At 40.9% G+C, this 16,078-nt stretch overlaps 2 pseudogenes; both read left to right on the forward strand.

Moving 5' to 3' along the window:
• The first annotated feature begins 856 nt into the window (after positions 1–856).
• Positions 857–1,807, forward strand: LOC120864501 (annotated as a pseudogene).
• Positions 1,808–7,437: 5,630 nt separating this feature from the next.
• LOC120863751 lies at positions 7,438–8,408 on the forward strand (annotated as a pseudogene).
• Positions 8,409–16,078: the final 7,670 nt, after the last annotated feature.

The raw sequence follows: 16,078 nt of genomic DNA on the forward strand, positions 1-16,078 counted from the left end.
CAGAGATTCAATAAACTACTTTATCTGCATTTCACTCAGATATTTGGGTATTTTTTTTTCTGATGGGTTAGGTTGGCCATCAGTGCAAAGGGTAACTGGGGGAAGCTGTAAACCCTTGAGGCAATTTCCTTGTTTCTTTCTATATAAATGAAATAAAATTCCATCCAAGTTGACTCTAAAATACAGTAAGAATGGGCATCAACTTTAAAAGTTGTGTCCTTTTTTATCCTTCTGAGAGATATCAAATTTAATCTTTGCTGCTTGTTTAATCTCTGAATACATTTGGTGCAGGAAGACTTAGAAAACCCATTCTACTAAGGGCAAATTTTTCTGAAGACCTAGTATATTTCAGCATTCATTGGCCCCTATCCTGAAGGAAATTCAACATCAAGTCAAATATGTGATATTAGAGTTTCCCAAAACACAACTGTTAACTTCAGGAGATGTGTTTAGTTCATGTTATACCTAAATTATAGATTTATTTCATTAAGGTATCCTTGTGTGATACCAAGATTGCATTGACTGAAACTAGGAATATGAAAAGATGCATAAATATTAGAATTGTTCATATTATCAGAAGAAGATAATTAAAAGTGAAAACACTTGCCTACAGGAAGGGTTAGGACACTGATGGGGAAAAAAATCTAGTGTCACTTTTATGCTCTAGTTATTAATTTTTCTCCTATGGTTTTAGCATCTTTATGAAGCAGATAAAATTCTGTTTTCAGTCCTTCCAAAATGTTCTATGTTATGCCATCACTTACTAAATTTATGTTTCTGGTTTAATTCCTTTCTCATTTACACATGTGTTTAAAAGTCTCCGTTTTCTTTCAGGTGAAGCTGGTAAGGAGACAACATGGAGACAGGAAACAAGACATTGAGCACAGATTTCATTCTCTTGGGCCTTTTCCCAGGAATGAGACATACTGATCTCCTTGTCTCTGTTGTCCTCCTCATCTACATCGTTGCTATCATAGGAAATATCAGCTTGATTCTTCTCATCTGGACAGATCCCTACTTTCATACCTGCATGTATTTTCTGCTTAGCCAATTCTCTCTCATTGACCTGATTTTCATCTCTTGCATAGTGCCCAAAATGTTGGTCAACTTTTTCTTAGGGAAGAGAAACATTTCCCTGATTGGCTGTGGGGCCCAGATCTTCTTTACCTTGACTCTTGGGATAGCAGTGTCTCTTCCTGACACTCATTGCTTATGACCGCTATGTGACTATCTGTCATCCTCTCAAATACTCAATCATTATCAGCCACTGGGTCTTCCAGCTGATGGCTGTGGGGTCCTGGGTGGGAGGGACTCTGGCATCCTTGGTCCACATGGCTTATGCCATGACTTTCCCCTCTGTGGCTCCTGAGAGCTCTACCACTTTTTTTGTGAAGTCAAAGCCCTCATGAAGCTGTCTTGTGAGGACATATCTGCCTATGAGAAAGGACTAGTAGGGACCAGCATTGTTGGGGTTCTTCTCCCCACAAGCCTCATTCTGACTTCCTATACTCTCATCTTCCTCCAGGTCCTGCAAATGAACTCCCCCGAAGGCAGGAACGGGGCCCTGGCTACTGTTCCTCCCATCTTACTGTGCTCACGTTTTACTATGCCCCAGCCATGCAAATATACATGAGGCCTGGATCTTCTCACATCTCTGTTCTGAACCAGGCTCTCTTCGTTTGACACCATCCTCACCCCCATGCTGAACCCCCTCATCTATAGCCTAAGGAACAGGGAAGTTGTGGGCTCAATAAGGGAGATGCTCAGGATGTACCCTATTTCAAAGCAGGCTCCTATGTCCCATTGAGTAGACAGTTCAGAGTTAAGATCTCCCTGGAGGCAGTAGGATCTGATAAAACCCAATGAAACTCTCCCTGTCTTCATTTTCTCTCTACAAATGTTGAATTTATACCCTCTCTCCGGTTAAAGTCAGTTTTAAGTAACTAAATCAATGAGTTCTCTGAAAGCAGAGGAGCACAAAACTACACCACTTCAAAGTAAATATATACGAGGCCTGAATAACAACCCATTCTCTGTGTAAAAATAGCCTTTCTCCTAATCCCCTCAGCATGCTTCATTTGTGTTGCTGGAGTGATAGGTCCCTCTTCTTTCGTTCATTTTTTAAAACTTATCTGATGACTGGAGGAAAATTGTTTTGCCATGTTGGGTTGGTTTCTACTGCACAACAACACAATTCAGCCATCAGTTCAGTTCAGTTGCTCAGTCGTGTCTGACTCTTTGCGACCCCATGGACTGCAGCATGCCAGGCCTCCCTGTCCATCACCAACTCCCAAAGTTTACTCAAACTCATGCCCATTGAGTCGGTGATACCATCCAACCATCTCATCCTCTGTTGTCCCCTTCTCCTCCCGCCTTCAATCTTCCAGCATCCAGGTCTTTTCTAGTGAGTCAGTTCTTCAAATCAGGTGGCCAGAGTATTGGAGTTTCAGCTTCAACATCAGTCCTTTCAATGGATATTCAGGACTGATCTCCTTTAGGATGGACTGGTTGGATCTCCTTGCAGTCCCAGGGATCTCAAGAGTCTTCTCCAACTCCACAGTTCAAAAGCATCAATTCTTTGGTGCTCAGCTTTCTTTACAGACCAACTCTCACATCCATACATGACTACTGGAAAAAACTTAGCTTGGACTAGATGGACCTTTCTTGGCAAAGTAATGTCTCTGCTTTTGAATATGCTGTCTAGGTTGGTCATAATTTTCCTTCCAAGGAGTAAGCAAGTTTTAATTGCATGGTTGCAGTCACCATCTGTGGTGCTTTTGGAGCCCTCCAAAATAAAGTCTGTCACTGTTTCCACTGTTTCCCCATCTATTTGCCAAAAAGTGATGGGACCAGATGCCATGATCTTAGTTTTCTGAATGTTGAGTTTTAAGCCAACTTTTTCACTTTCCTTTTTCAAATTCATCAAGAGGTTCTTTAGTTTTTCTTCACTTTGTGCCATAAGGGTGATGTCATCTGCATATCTGAGGTTATTGATATTTCTCCCGGCAATCTTGATTCCAGCTTGTGCTTCATCCAGCCCAGCATTTTTCATGATGTACTCTGCATATAAGCTAAATAAGCAGGGTGACAATATACAGCCTTGAAATACTCCATTTCCGATTTGGAACCAGTCTGTTGTTCCATGTCCAGTTCTAACTGTTGCCTCCTGGCCTGCATACAGATTTTCAAGAGGCAGGTCAGGTGGTCTGGTATTCCATCTCTTTAAGAATTTTCCACAGTTTTCTGTGATCCACACAAAGGTTTTGGCATAGTCAATAAAGCAGAAATAAATGTTTTTATGGAACTCTCTTGCTTTTTCAGTCATCCAACAGATGTTGGCAATGTGATCTCTGGTTCCTTTGCCTTTTCTAAATCCAGCTTGAATATTGGAAGTTCAAAGTTCATGTACTGTTGAAGCCTGGCTTGAAGAATTTTGAGTATTACTATACTAGCATGTGAGATGAGTGCAATTGTGTGGTAGTTTGAGCATTCTTTGGCATTGCCTTTTTTTTGGGATTGGATTGAAAATGGACCTCTTCCAGTCCTATGGCCACTGCTGAGTTTTCCAAACTTACTGGCATATTGAGTGCAGCACTTTCACAGCATCACCATTTAAGATTTGAAATAGCTCAGCTGGAATTCCATCACCTCCACTAGCTTTGTTCATCGTGATGCTTCTAAGGCCCACTTGACTTCGAATTCCAGGATGTCTGGCTCTAGGTGAGTGATCATACCATCGTGATTATCTGGGTTGTGAAGATCTTCTTTGTATAGTTCTTCTGTGGATTCAAATGAGTCATCTCTTCACATCAGGTGGCCAAAGTATTGGAGTTTCAGCTTCAACATCAGTCCTTCCAATGAACACCCAGGACTGATCTCCTTTAGGATGGACTGGTTGGATCTCCTTGCAGTCCAAGGGACTCTCAAGAGTCTTCTCCAACACCACAGTTCAAAAGTATCAATTCTTCGGTGCTCAGCTTTCTTTATAGTCCAACTCTCACATCCATACAGGACTACTGGAAAAACCATAGCCCTGACTAGATGGACCTTTGTGGGCAAAGTAATGTCTCTGCTTTTTAATATGCTGTCTAGGTTGGTCATAACTTTCCTTCCAAGGAGTGAGCATCTTTTAGTTTCATGGCTGCAGTCACCATCTGCAGTGATTTGGGAGCCCACAAAAATAAAGTCTGACACTGTTTCCACTGTTTCCCCATCTATTTGCCATGAAGTGATGGGACTGGATGACATAATCTTAAATTTTCTGAATCCAGGTTAAATCAATATTAGATATTTTGTAATGTGATTGACTCCGAAAAATTCATCTTAAGGCTATTGTGGCCAATTAGGATATACTGTTCACACTCATTATTACATTTAGCCATGAGGGCAATTCGATGAGAAAGTCTATTGTTATCACCAATTTGTAGATGAGGAAACAGAAGTGAGGAAGTCAATGGAAATTTCCCAGGTCATGCAGGTACTAAAAAGTGGTGAGTCAGAGTTTAAATCTCACTTTGCTTTTCACCGTCATCCTGCTGAGCAGATGGCTGAGAGGGACTTTTTTCCCTGAATGTGTTTGGCTTTGCCCCCTGGTAGCTGAGCTAATTACCTGCCAGGGCTGAACTGAGCTGACACGTTCCCCAGAGTGCTCGCGGTATCTCTCTTGTCCACAGTGCTGTGTTTAATCTCTGCTTCATGGCCCACCAGAGACATTCTGGATCAGCTATGAGCTTGCAGTACCAACGTCACCAAGACCATCAGCTGTAAGACTTTATTCCCCTCATAAAGAGCCTGATGTTTGACTTCATGAGCTGCACAATACAAAGGAAGATACAGAAGAATTAAGAATCTCTAGGAGGTGACAAGGATGACAACACGTACGATAACAAGGTAGCCCACAGTGGAGAAACAGGTAATTGTCTTACGCTCTTGTGGGGAGACACAAGAATTGGAAATAATTTGTGACCCTCTGTGTGGGTTAACATCTTCAAAATGCTTCGGAATAAACTCCCAGCTGTATGATAAAACCCTCCTGGAGAGTTGAGCAGCTGCATGAGAATTCAGTGAATTGCCAGACCCTGAGGCAGATTATCAGAGAAGGCAATGGCAACCCACTCGAGTACTCTTCCCTGGAAAATCCCATGGAGGGAGGAGCCTGGAAGGCTGCAGTCCATGGGGTCGCTACAAGTCGGACATGACTGAGCGACTTCACTTTCACTTTTCACTTTCACGCATTGGAGAAGGAAATGGCAACCCACTCCAGTATTCTTGCCTGGAGAATCCCAGGGAGGGGGGAGCCTGGTGGGCTGCCATCTATGGGGTCACTAGAGTCGGACACGACTGAAGCGACTTAGCAGCAGCAGCAGCAGCAGAGGCAGATTATATGTGATAAGTTCATGGGTCATCTGTATTTACACATACACAGCTTATAATGCTATTAAACTGATCAACTACTAGTTAGTAACTTGTGAGTTTAAGAAAAATAGTTAAACTCTTTGTGTTATAAACATTGGTGCAATCCTTTGTTCTCAGAAATGTGGTTTAGAGTCCCTTTTTTGCCCACCTGAAAATAAACATTGTTAATTGTCTATATTCTGATATAAAATAAAAAGTTTTCTTTTTAAGCTATCTTTGTTGTTTTCTAGGCTTTGGAAAGAAGTTCTAACTAAGTCAAGTTTCAAAAAGAGCATCTTATTATTCAGGCTTCCTTGGTGGTTCAGTGGTAAAGAATCCACCTGCCAATTCAGGAGCTGTGAATTTGAACCCTGGGTCAGAAAGATCCTCCAGAGAAGGAAATGGCAACCCACTCCAGTATTCTTGCCTGGGAAATTCCAGGGACAGAGGAGCCTGGTGGGCTACAATCCACAGAGTCCCAAAGAATCAAACACATCTCAACATCTTTGTTGTTTTCTAAGCTTTGGAAAGAAGTTCTAACCAAACCTAGTTTCAAAAAAAGAATTATATTATTCAACATAGTCATAAATATTTAAAATACTGGCTTCAGATTTACACATTCACCAATGTATGCTCAAATTCATGCTTAAATTTGTAAATTCAACATACAGTCATAAAGGCCAGGGCAGGGCTGCATAGAACCCTCTCCCTAGTCACTCGTTTGTGAGATGAACCCAGTTCATTTGCTTACTTTAACACAAGGCTATCATGTTGTAAAGTCACTTTTTCAATTCTTTAAACTCAGAGATATGTGTGAGATAGCCATATCCAGAGCTGGAAAATTCATGTTGTTCATTTTGATTTTGCACAGGCCACCTCCCCTTAGTCGAAAGTCCAGCTCCACTCCACTCCTTGCTGAGCAACTCTAGGACCTTAGTTGTGCATAGAAGCTGGAGGAGCTGAAGAATGAGGCCAACTTGGATTTGGAAAATCATGGAAAATGCCAGTAGATAAAGTTTCTTGGGAGTAGAACAGCAATGTCAGCATGTGATTAAGCCATTTATATAATGATACTCTGCTAGGAATTCTGGTCTTTATCCCTGTTTTTTCAACTCTCTCTCTCTGTATAGAAGCTTTTCATCCTTTTCTGTGTCCCATAAATTCTGATTGAGTGCCTGGTACCTGTCAGGTTCTTTATTGGCACTGAGGAAACAATACTTAATCAATACTTTGTCCCCAGAGAACCTGCATTTTCATGGGGGGAACAAACAATAGATAAATAAACATGCAAATAATAGTAAGATTTCAGATGGTAAAGGAATATAAAATAAGGGTTAGGGAATAAAGCAAGCCAGTGATACGCTTTCAGTAGAATGATCAGGCAGACATATCGTGTGAATAATGTTCGTGAGAAGATGGATTGAAAAAGGGTACTTCTTCCATCACCAGTTGTTACTTGTCATTCTGTGTTGCCATCATGTCTCTCCACTTCCCAAATTTCTCCATTATCCTTACTTATCCCACCTTCTCCTCTTGACATCTTTCTACAGAACTAGGCAGTAAAATTTCTCACCCATAACCAGGCCACCTGCTTGTGATCTCTGCGTTCCCTAAGGATAAATCTAGACTTAGCTGGAGAATCTATAAGCAATAAATATGCTGACATTCCAGATCCCAGTGGTGGCTGTGCATTAAAATCCACTTCGGAAGAAGTCTGGGCGTATATCACACCACCAAGATGTATGGAATTTTCATACTGAATGAAGATCACACTTCTAATCCTTAACAAAATTATAGCAACAATACAATGCTAAACAATATGACCAAAATATATTTTCTTCATTTGCATTGAGTATGGATTGCTAAATAATGTTTTTAAATATCAGTGGATGCCAAATCATTAATCTTGCCCACATTTAAATATACTACTATATATTTGAATTCACTTCATAAATATTTGATTTTCAGGAAAAGATAAAAGTCAGTGGTATATCTACAAAGGAAGAGCAGTCTTACTTTCTGTGCTTTTCTCCCTTGATCCTCCAGATCAAACCAGTCAACTAAGACATGAAGCAAGGAAATGAATCCTCCATTACTGATTTCATTCTCCTGGGCCTCTTCTCAGACTCCAGGCATCCTGGCCTTCTCATCACCATAATTCTCTTCATTCTTGGGGTTGCCATCACTGGAAACTCAGTCTTGGCCCTACTGATCTGGGATGATGCCCACCTTCACACTCCTATGTATTTCCTACTCATCCAGCTCTCTCTCATGGACCTCACCCTAATCTCCACCACTGTCCCGAAGATGGTCAATGATTTCTTCTCTGGACAGAGTTTCATCTCTCACATTGGCTGTGGAGCCCAACTCTTTCTTTACTTGATGCTAGGAGTGGCTGAGTGTGTTCTCCTGACGCTCATGGCCTTTGACCACTATCTGGCCATCTGTTACCCCCTTAGATACCCAGTCATCATGACCCCCAGAGTCTGTTTGCAAATGGCCATTGGTTCATGGGTTGGGGGTATGCTCATCTCCCTTATGCACACAATTTATGCCATGATTTCTCTACTTGTGACTCCAGGGAGGTTCACCATTTCTTCTGTGAGGTTATGGCCCTTCTGAAGCTCTCTTGTGAGGATACCTCAACCTATGAGAAGGTGGTGTTGGCATCTGGCATTATTTTCCTCCTCATACCTTTTGGACTCATCTTGACCTCCTACATCCTCATCTTTCTCACTGTCCTCCATATGAACACCCCTGAGGGAAGAAACAAAGCTCTGGCCACCTGTTCTTCCCACCTCAGTGTAGTGAGCCTCTACTTTGGTCCAGCTATGATCATCTACATGACCCCAGGTTCCTCTCTCCCCACAGATGTGGACCAGTGTCTCTTTGTGTTTGATGTTATCATCACCCCCATGCTCAACCCCCTTATCTATAGCCTGAGGAACAAAGAGGTATTGGAGGCTCTGAGGAACATTCTATGGAGAAAGCTGCTGTTTATAGCAAAAAGATGATGCCACTTAAAAAAAAAACAGAACTCATATTCTCTATTGTTCCCCCATTTAATGCTGGTGCTATTAGGAAAAATTTAACTTTGGATTTCAGTTTTCAACAATATTAAAGAAATGACACTTTTTCTTTCAGATTTCAAGTAATGTGAATCATACTACAAAGGCAACAGAGGAATTCCTATTTAACAGTGACTTGACTGATCATAACATAAATATCCAATTTTCCCAGAGCTCACAAATCAAATTCATAAGGAAACTGATGTGGGCATATATATTCAACAAGCTTTACAAGATTCAAGATAACCTGATAAATAACGTGGTCCTAATGTACCTTTTATAGCTGCTTTGGTGGCTCAGATGGTAAAGAATCTGTCTGCAATGCAGGAGACTCAGGTTTAACCCCTGGGTTGGGAAGATCCCCTGGAGAAAGCGATGACTACCCACTCAAAGTATCCTTGCTTGAAAAACACCATGGACAAAGGAGCCTGGCAGGCTACAGTTCATGGGGTTGCAAAAAGTTAGACATGACTGAGAAACTAACCATTCACACACAAAGTAGCTTTTCAATCACATGTCCTACACTTACCATCAATACACTCTAATTTGCACCATATTGGTATATTCAGGTTTACACTTTTCAGATGATTTCATGAGTTCTCAATTTTATCATTCAGTTCAGTCCCTCAGTCATATTCAATTCTTTGCGACTCCATGGACTGCAGCATGCCAGGCTTCCCTGTCCATCACCAACTCTTGAAGCTTGCTCAAACTCATGTCCATCGAGTCAGTGAAGCCATCCAACCATCTCATCCTCTGTCATCCCCTTCTCCTCCTGCCTTCAATCTTTCACAGAATCAGGGTCTTTTCTAAGTCAGCTCTTCGCATCAGATGGCCAAAGTACTGGAGCTTCAGCTTCAGCATCAGTCCTTCCAATGAATATTCAGGACTGATTTCATTTAAGATTGACTGGTTTGATTTTGCAGTCCAAAAGACTCTCAAGAGTCTTCTCCAACACCACAGTTCAAAAACATCAATTCTTGGGCACTCAGCTTTCTTTATGGTCCAACTCTAACATTCATACATGACTACTGGAAAAACCATAGCTTTGATTGTATGGACCTTTGTCAGTAATGTCTCTGCTTTTTAATATGCTGTCTAGGTTTTTCATAGCTTTTCTTCCAAGGAGTAAAATCTTCTAATTTCACCACTGCAGTCACCATCTGCAGTGATTTTGGAGCCCCCCAAATAAAGCCCATCACTGTTTCCATTGTCTCCCCATCTATTTGCCATGAAGTGATGGGACCAGATGCCATGATCTTTGTTTTTTCAATGTTGAGTTTTAAGCCAGGTTTTTCACTATCCTTTTTCACTTTCATCAAGAGGTTCTTCAGTTCCTCTTTGCTTTCTGCCATAAGGGTGGTGTCATGTGCATATATGAAGTTATTGATGTTTCTCCCTGCAGTCTTGATTCCAGCTTGTGCTTCATCCAGTCCAGGATTTCACATGATGTACTCTGTATCATCACACTGAGGTGGGAAGAGCAGGTGGCCAGAGGTTTGTTTCTGCCCTCAGGGGAATTCATATGGAGGACAGTAAATTAAATTAAATAGGCAAGGTGACATGATACAGCCTTGACACACTCCTTTCCCAATTTGGAATGAGCCCATTGTTCCATGTCCAATTCTAACTGTTGCTTATTGGCCTCCATAGACATTTCTCAGGAGGCCAGTAAGTTGGTCTGGTATTCCCATCTGTAGAAGAATTTTCCACTGTTTGTTGTGAGCCACACAGTCAAAGGCTTTAGTATAGTCAATGAAGCAGAAGTAGATATAGCAAGATCACTCTGATGGACTATGTGAATGTGCACAGCTCTGTGATTTACAAGGGATCTGAAGGCAGTGAGACCGTCTCTTGTGCAAGGGAAACTTCTAATTATGCCTAATATATGCATTTAACACTGTTGTCTGTGCAATGTTCTAAAATATATACTCAGTAATTCTTTTAATCTGCACATCATTCCTGTGTTGTGGATATGTTTTAGTCCAGTTTTAAAAAGGAAAGAAGAGAGACATCAAAGGACGATTCCTCTAGACCAAGGATATTAGGTAGATGTAGTCATTTGGCACACGCTTCAAACCCTGGTACTGATCTTTTAGAGATTATATTTTTAAATTGTTCCACAATACTGTTTCTGCTTATAGAGTTTATAAATCTAACCAAGTGTTTGCTAAACGGAAGATATTCCACTATTTAAAACAAACCACTTCTTGGAAGCTGTTTCTTAACAATCTCCCCCATCAGGACCTTGTGTCTCTCCTTGTGCACCATCAACTAGTACTAGGTTGATGCTGCACAACTTTACACAGGTTTAAACTTTACACAGACTAGGGTGACTTCTGGGAAACTGGAAAATATCATATTTTTCAGATTCTTAATAATAGGTTTAAACTTTACACAGACTAGGGTGACTTCTGGGAAACTGGAAAAAATCATATTTTTCAGATTCTTCCCCAAATACTGGTGCTATGCTTAGTCATTCTGTTCTAGTTGAGCTGACTTAAGAGATGCTTGAGTTGGGAGGATTCATTGGCAAATGGGAAAATTCCATATATGAGAAGGAAAAGGTGAACACAGACCATATTCAATTATGAAAATGCTTTTCTTAACTCAGATTATCAAGGCCTCTACTATCCATCTTCAAAAGAATCTTCTTTATTTTCTGTGAGGCCTCATAAGACTGAGTGAAAATAATGACTTTTCAAAATGTAAAATCATAATACTTCTGTTGAAGCTGTGTCTGCAAAGGACCTCAAGGTGATGATTGAATTAGTTCTTAAAAAAATACACATGATACGTGTGAAATAGAGAGCTAGTGGGTAGTTGCTGCATAACACAGGAGCCCAGTCTGGCATTCTGTGATCACTTAGAATGTGAGATTGGAGGAGTGAAGTAGGAGATATGTATATATATGTATACACACACACATATATATATATACACACACATATGTATATACACACACCCACACATATATATATAATTACTTTGTCAACAAAGATCCATCTAGTCAAGGCTATGGTTTTTCCAGTAGTCATGTATGGATGTGAGAGTTGGACTATACAGAAAGCTGAGTGCCAAAGAATTGATGCTTTTGAACTGTGGTGTTGGAGAAGACTATTTAGAGTCCCTTGGACTGCAAGGAGATCCAACCAGTCCATCCTAAAGGAGATCAGTTCTGGGTGTTCTTTGGAAGGACTGATGTTGAAGCTGAAACTCCAATACTTTGGCCACCTGATGCAAAGAGCTGACTCATCTGAAAAGACCCTGATGCTGGGAAAGATTGAGGGCAGGAGGAGAAGGGGATGGCAGAGGATGAGATGGTTGGATGGCCTCACTGACTCAATGGACATGGGTTTGGGTAGACTCCGGCAGTTGGTGATGGACAGGGAGATCTGGAGTGCTACAGTTCATGGGGTTGCAAAGAGTTGGACATGACTGAGCAACTGAACTGGAACTGGATATATATATGTACATGTATACATATATATAAGAAGAAAGAAAGAAAAGATGGAGATCTCAAATTAACAAAACATAATGAAAGAGAAAAAATAATAACCAATATCTCCCCCCACCAAAAAAATCTGTAAGAGAATGCTATGAACATTTGCCAACAAATTGCACAACCTAGAACAAATGGACATGTTTCTAGAAAGTTTTTAGACATATACAGCTGACCAAAACTGAATCAAGACAAAACTAGATAATTGGAACAAATCCATCACTAGACATACAATAAAATTTGCAGTTAAAAAAAAACAAAACTCCCTGCAGACAGAAGTCCAGGACTGAATGGCTTCACTGGGGAATTCTATCAAACATACAAAGAAAAACTTATGCCAGTATTTTTCAAACTCTTCCAAAATATTGAATGAAAAGGAACATTCCCAAAGTCATTCTAAGAAACCACAATCACTATAATTTCAAACCAGACAAACACACTCCCAAAAATATATACATAGGCCAATATCTTTGATTAATATAGATGCAAGGATTCTGAACAAAACATTAGCAAACTGAGTCCAACAGCACATAAAAAGAACCATACACCATGATCAAGTTGGATTCCTCCCAGGGTCACAAGGATGATTCAGCACATGCAAATCAATCAGTGTGATACGTCACACAAAACACCACAGAAACACATGATCGCATGAAACACATGATACACCACAGAAGCCACACAGTCATCTAAATAGATGCAGAAAGATCGTTAGATAAAATTCAACATCTATTCATGATAAAAAATCTCACCAAAGTGGGAATAGAGGGAACATAGCACAGTAAAAAGCTCTGCATGACAAACTCACAGCCAGCATAATACTCATCAATGAAAAGCTGAAACCATTCCTGCTAAAATCTGCAATAAGACAAGATGCTCACTCTCACCACTTCAATTCAACATAGTGTTGGAAGTCCTAGTGATAGCAATCACACAATAAAATAAAATAAAATATATCCATATTGGAAGAAAAGAGGTAGAACTGTCATTATATGAAGATTATAAGATACTCCATATCAGTTCAGTTCAGCTCAGTTCAGTCGCTCAGTCGTGTCCGACTCTTTGCGACCCCATGAATTGCAGCATGCCAGGCCTCCCTGTCCATCACCATCTCCTGGAGTTCACTCCATCAAGTCCGTGATGCCATCAAGCCATCTCATCCTCTGTCATCCCCTTCTCCTCCTGCCCCCAATCCCTCCCAGCATCAGAGTCTTTTCCAATGAGTCAACTCTTCGCATGAGGTGGCCAAAGTACTGGAGTTTCAGCTTTAGCATCATTCCTTCCAAAGAAATCCCAGGGCTGATCTCCTTCAGAATGGACTGGTTGGATCTCCTTGCAGTCCAAGGGACTCTCAAGAGTCTTCTCCAACACCACAGTTCAAAGCATCAATTCTTCGGCGCTCAACCTTCTTCACAGTCCAACTCTCACATCCATACATGACCACAGGAAAAACCATAGCCTTGACTAGATGGACCTTAGTCGGCAAAGTAATGTCTCTACTTTTGAATATACTATCTAGGTTGGTTATAACTTTTCTTCCAAGGAGTAAGCGTCTTTTAATTTCATGGCTGCAGTCACCATCTGCAGTGATTTTGGAGCCCCCCAAAATAAAGTCTGACACTGTTTCTACTGTTTCCCCATCTATTTCCCATGAAGTGATGGGACCAGATGCCATGATCTTCGTTTTCTGAATGTTGAGCTTTAAGCCAACTTTTTCGCTCTCCTCTTTCACTTTCATCAAGAGGCTTTTTAGCTCCTCTTCACTTTCTGCCATAAGGGTGGTGTCATCTGCATATCTGAGGTTATTGATATTTCTCCCGGCAATCTTGATTCCAGCTTGTGTTTCTTCCAGTCCAGCGTTTCTCATGATGTACTCTGCCTATAAGTTAAATAAGCAGGGTGACAATATACAGCCTTGATGTACTCCTTTTCCTATTTGGAACCAGTCTGTTGTTCCATGTCAGTTGCTTCCTGACCTGCATACAGACTTCTCAAGAGGCAGGTTAGGTGGTCTGGTATTCCCATCTCTTTCAGAATTTTCCACAGTTTATTGTGATCCACACAGTCAAAGGCTTTGGCATAGTCAATAAAGCAGAAATAGAGGTTTTTATGGAAGTCTCTTGCTTTTTCCATGATCCAGCGGATATTGGCAATTTGATCTCTGGTTCCTCTGCCTTTTCTAAAACCAGCTTGAACATCAGGGAGTTCACGGTTCACGTATTACTGAAGTCTGCCTTGGAGAATTTTGAGCATTACTTTACTAGCATGTGAGATGAGTGCAATTGTGCGGTAGTTTGAGCATTCTTTGGCATTGCCTTTCTTTGGGATTGGAATGAAAACTGACCTTTTCCAGTCCTGTGGCCACTGCTGAGTTTTCCAAATTTGCTGGCATACTGAGTGCAGCACTTTCACAGCATCATCTTTCAGGATTTGAAATAGCTCAACTGGAATTCCATCACCTCCACTAGCTCCATATAGAATACCCTATAGACTACATATGAACACTATTAAAAACAATAAGCAAACTCAACGAGGTAGCAGGATACAAGACTAACATACAGAACTCTGTTGCATATCTTCACACTCATAATGAAATATCACAAAGAAAAAGTTTAAAAAAAAAACCAACTTTTAAAATCACATCAAAAAATTAAATGAAATACTTAGGAATAAACCTGACCAAGGAGGTGAAATACTCTATGCTGAGAACTGTTAAACACTGATTAAGGGAATATTCCATGCTTTTGGATTGAAAGAATTCATATTGTTAAAATGTCCATAATACTCAAAGCATTCTACAATTTAATGTGATCTAGAAGGCACAGCGATAAAGAAACTGCTTGCCAGTGCAGAAGATGCAAGAGACATGGGTTTGATCCCTGTGTCAGGAAGATCCCATAGTGTAGGAAATGGCAACCCAACCCAGTATACTTGCCTGGAACAGTCCATGGATAGAGGAGCCTGGTGGGCAACATTTATGAGACCACAGAGTCAGATTTGGACATGACTGAGCACACATGGAATGCACTATCCATTATCCATGACATTTTCACAGAACTAGAGCAAATAATCCTAAAATTTATATAAAACCACAAAAGATCCAGAACTGTCAGAGCCGTTCTGAGGGAAAAGAATAAAGCTGGAGGCATAACTTTTCCACACTTCAGACAATACTACAAATAGATAGTAATCAAAAAAGCATGGTATTGACAAAAGAGACACATAGATCAGTGGAACAGAATAGGAGGCCCAGGAGCAAACACTCACACCTACAGTTATTCATTTTTTGACCAAGGATGCAAGAGTATACAATGAAGAAAAGACAGTGTATTAAGCAATGAGTGTTGGGAAAGCTGGACAGCACAGGTAAATCAACAACATTTGAAAGTTCCTTCACACCATACACAAAAATAAGCTCAAAATGATGTAAAGACTTAAAAATAAGGCATGCCACCATAAAACTCCTAGAAGAGAACACAGGCAAAACATTCTCTAACATAAATTGTAGCAATAATTTCTTAAGTCAATCTTCCAAGGCAAAAGAAACAAAAGCAAAAATAAGGTGGCTCAGACGGTAAAGCGTCTGCCTACAGTGTGGGAGACCTGGGTTCGATCCCTGGGTCAGGAAGATCCTCTGGAGAAGGAAATGGCAACCCACTCCAGTACGCTTGCCTGGAAAATCCCATGGACGGAGGAGTGTAGTAGGCTACAGTCCATGGGGCCGCAAAGAGTTGGACATGACTGAGCGACTTCACTTTCACTTTTCACTTTCATGCATTGGAGAAGGAAATGGCAACCCACTCCAGTGTTCTTGCCTGGAGGGTCCCAGGGACAGGGGAGCCTGGTGGGCTGCCATCTATGGGGTCGCACAGAGTCAGACGTGACTGAAGCAACTTAGCAGCAGCAGCAGCAGCAGCATGCGGTAGTTTGAGCATTCTTTGGCATTTCTTTTCTCTGGGATTGGAATGAAAACTGACCTTTTCCAGTCCTGTGGCCACTACTGAGTTTTCCCAGTTTGCTGGCATATTGAGTGCAGCCCTTTCACAGCATCATCTTTTAGGATTTGAAATAGCTCAACTGGGATTCTATCACCTCCACTAGCTTTGTTCATAGT

This window comes from Oryx dammah, unplaced genomic scaffold (genome assembly GCF_014754425.2).
Source record: "Oryx dammah isolate SB20612 unplaced genomic scaffold, SCBI_Odam_1.1 HiC_scaffold_5, whole genome shotgun sequence".
Lineage (NCBI taxonomy): Eukaryota > Metazoa > Chordata > Mammalia > Artiodactyla > Bovidae > Oryx > Oryx dammah.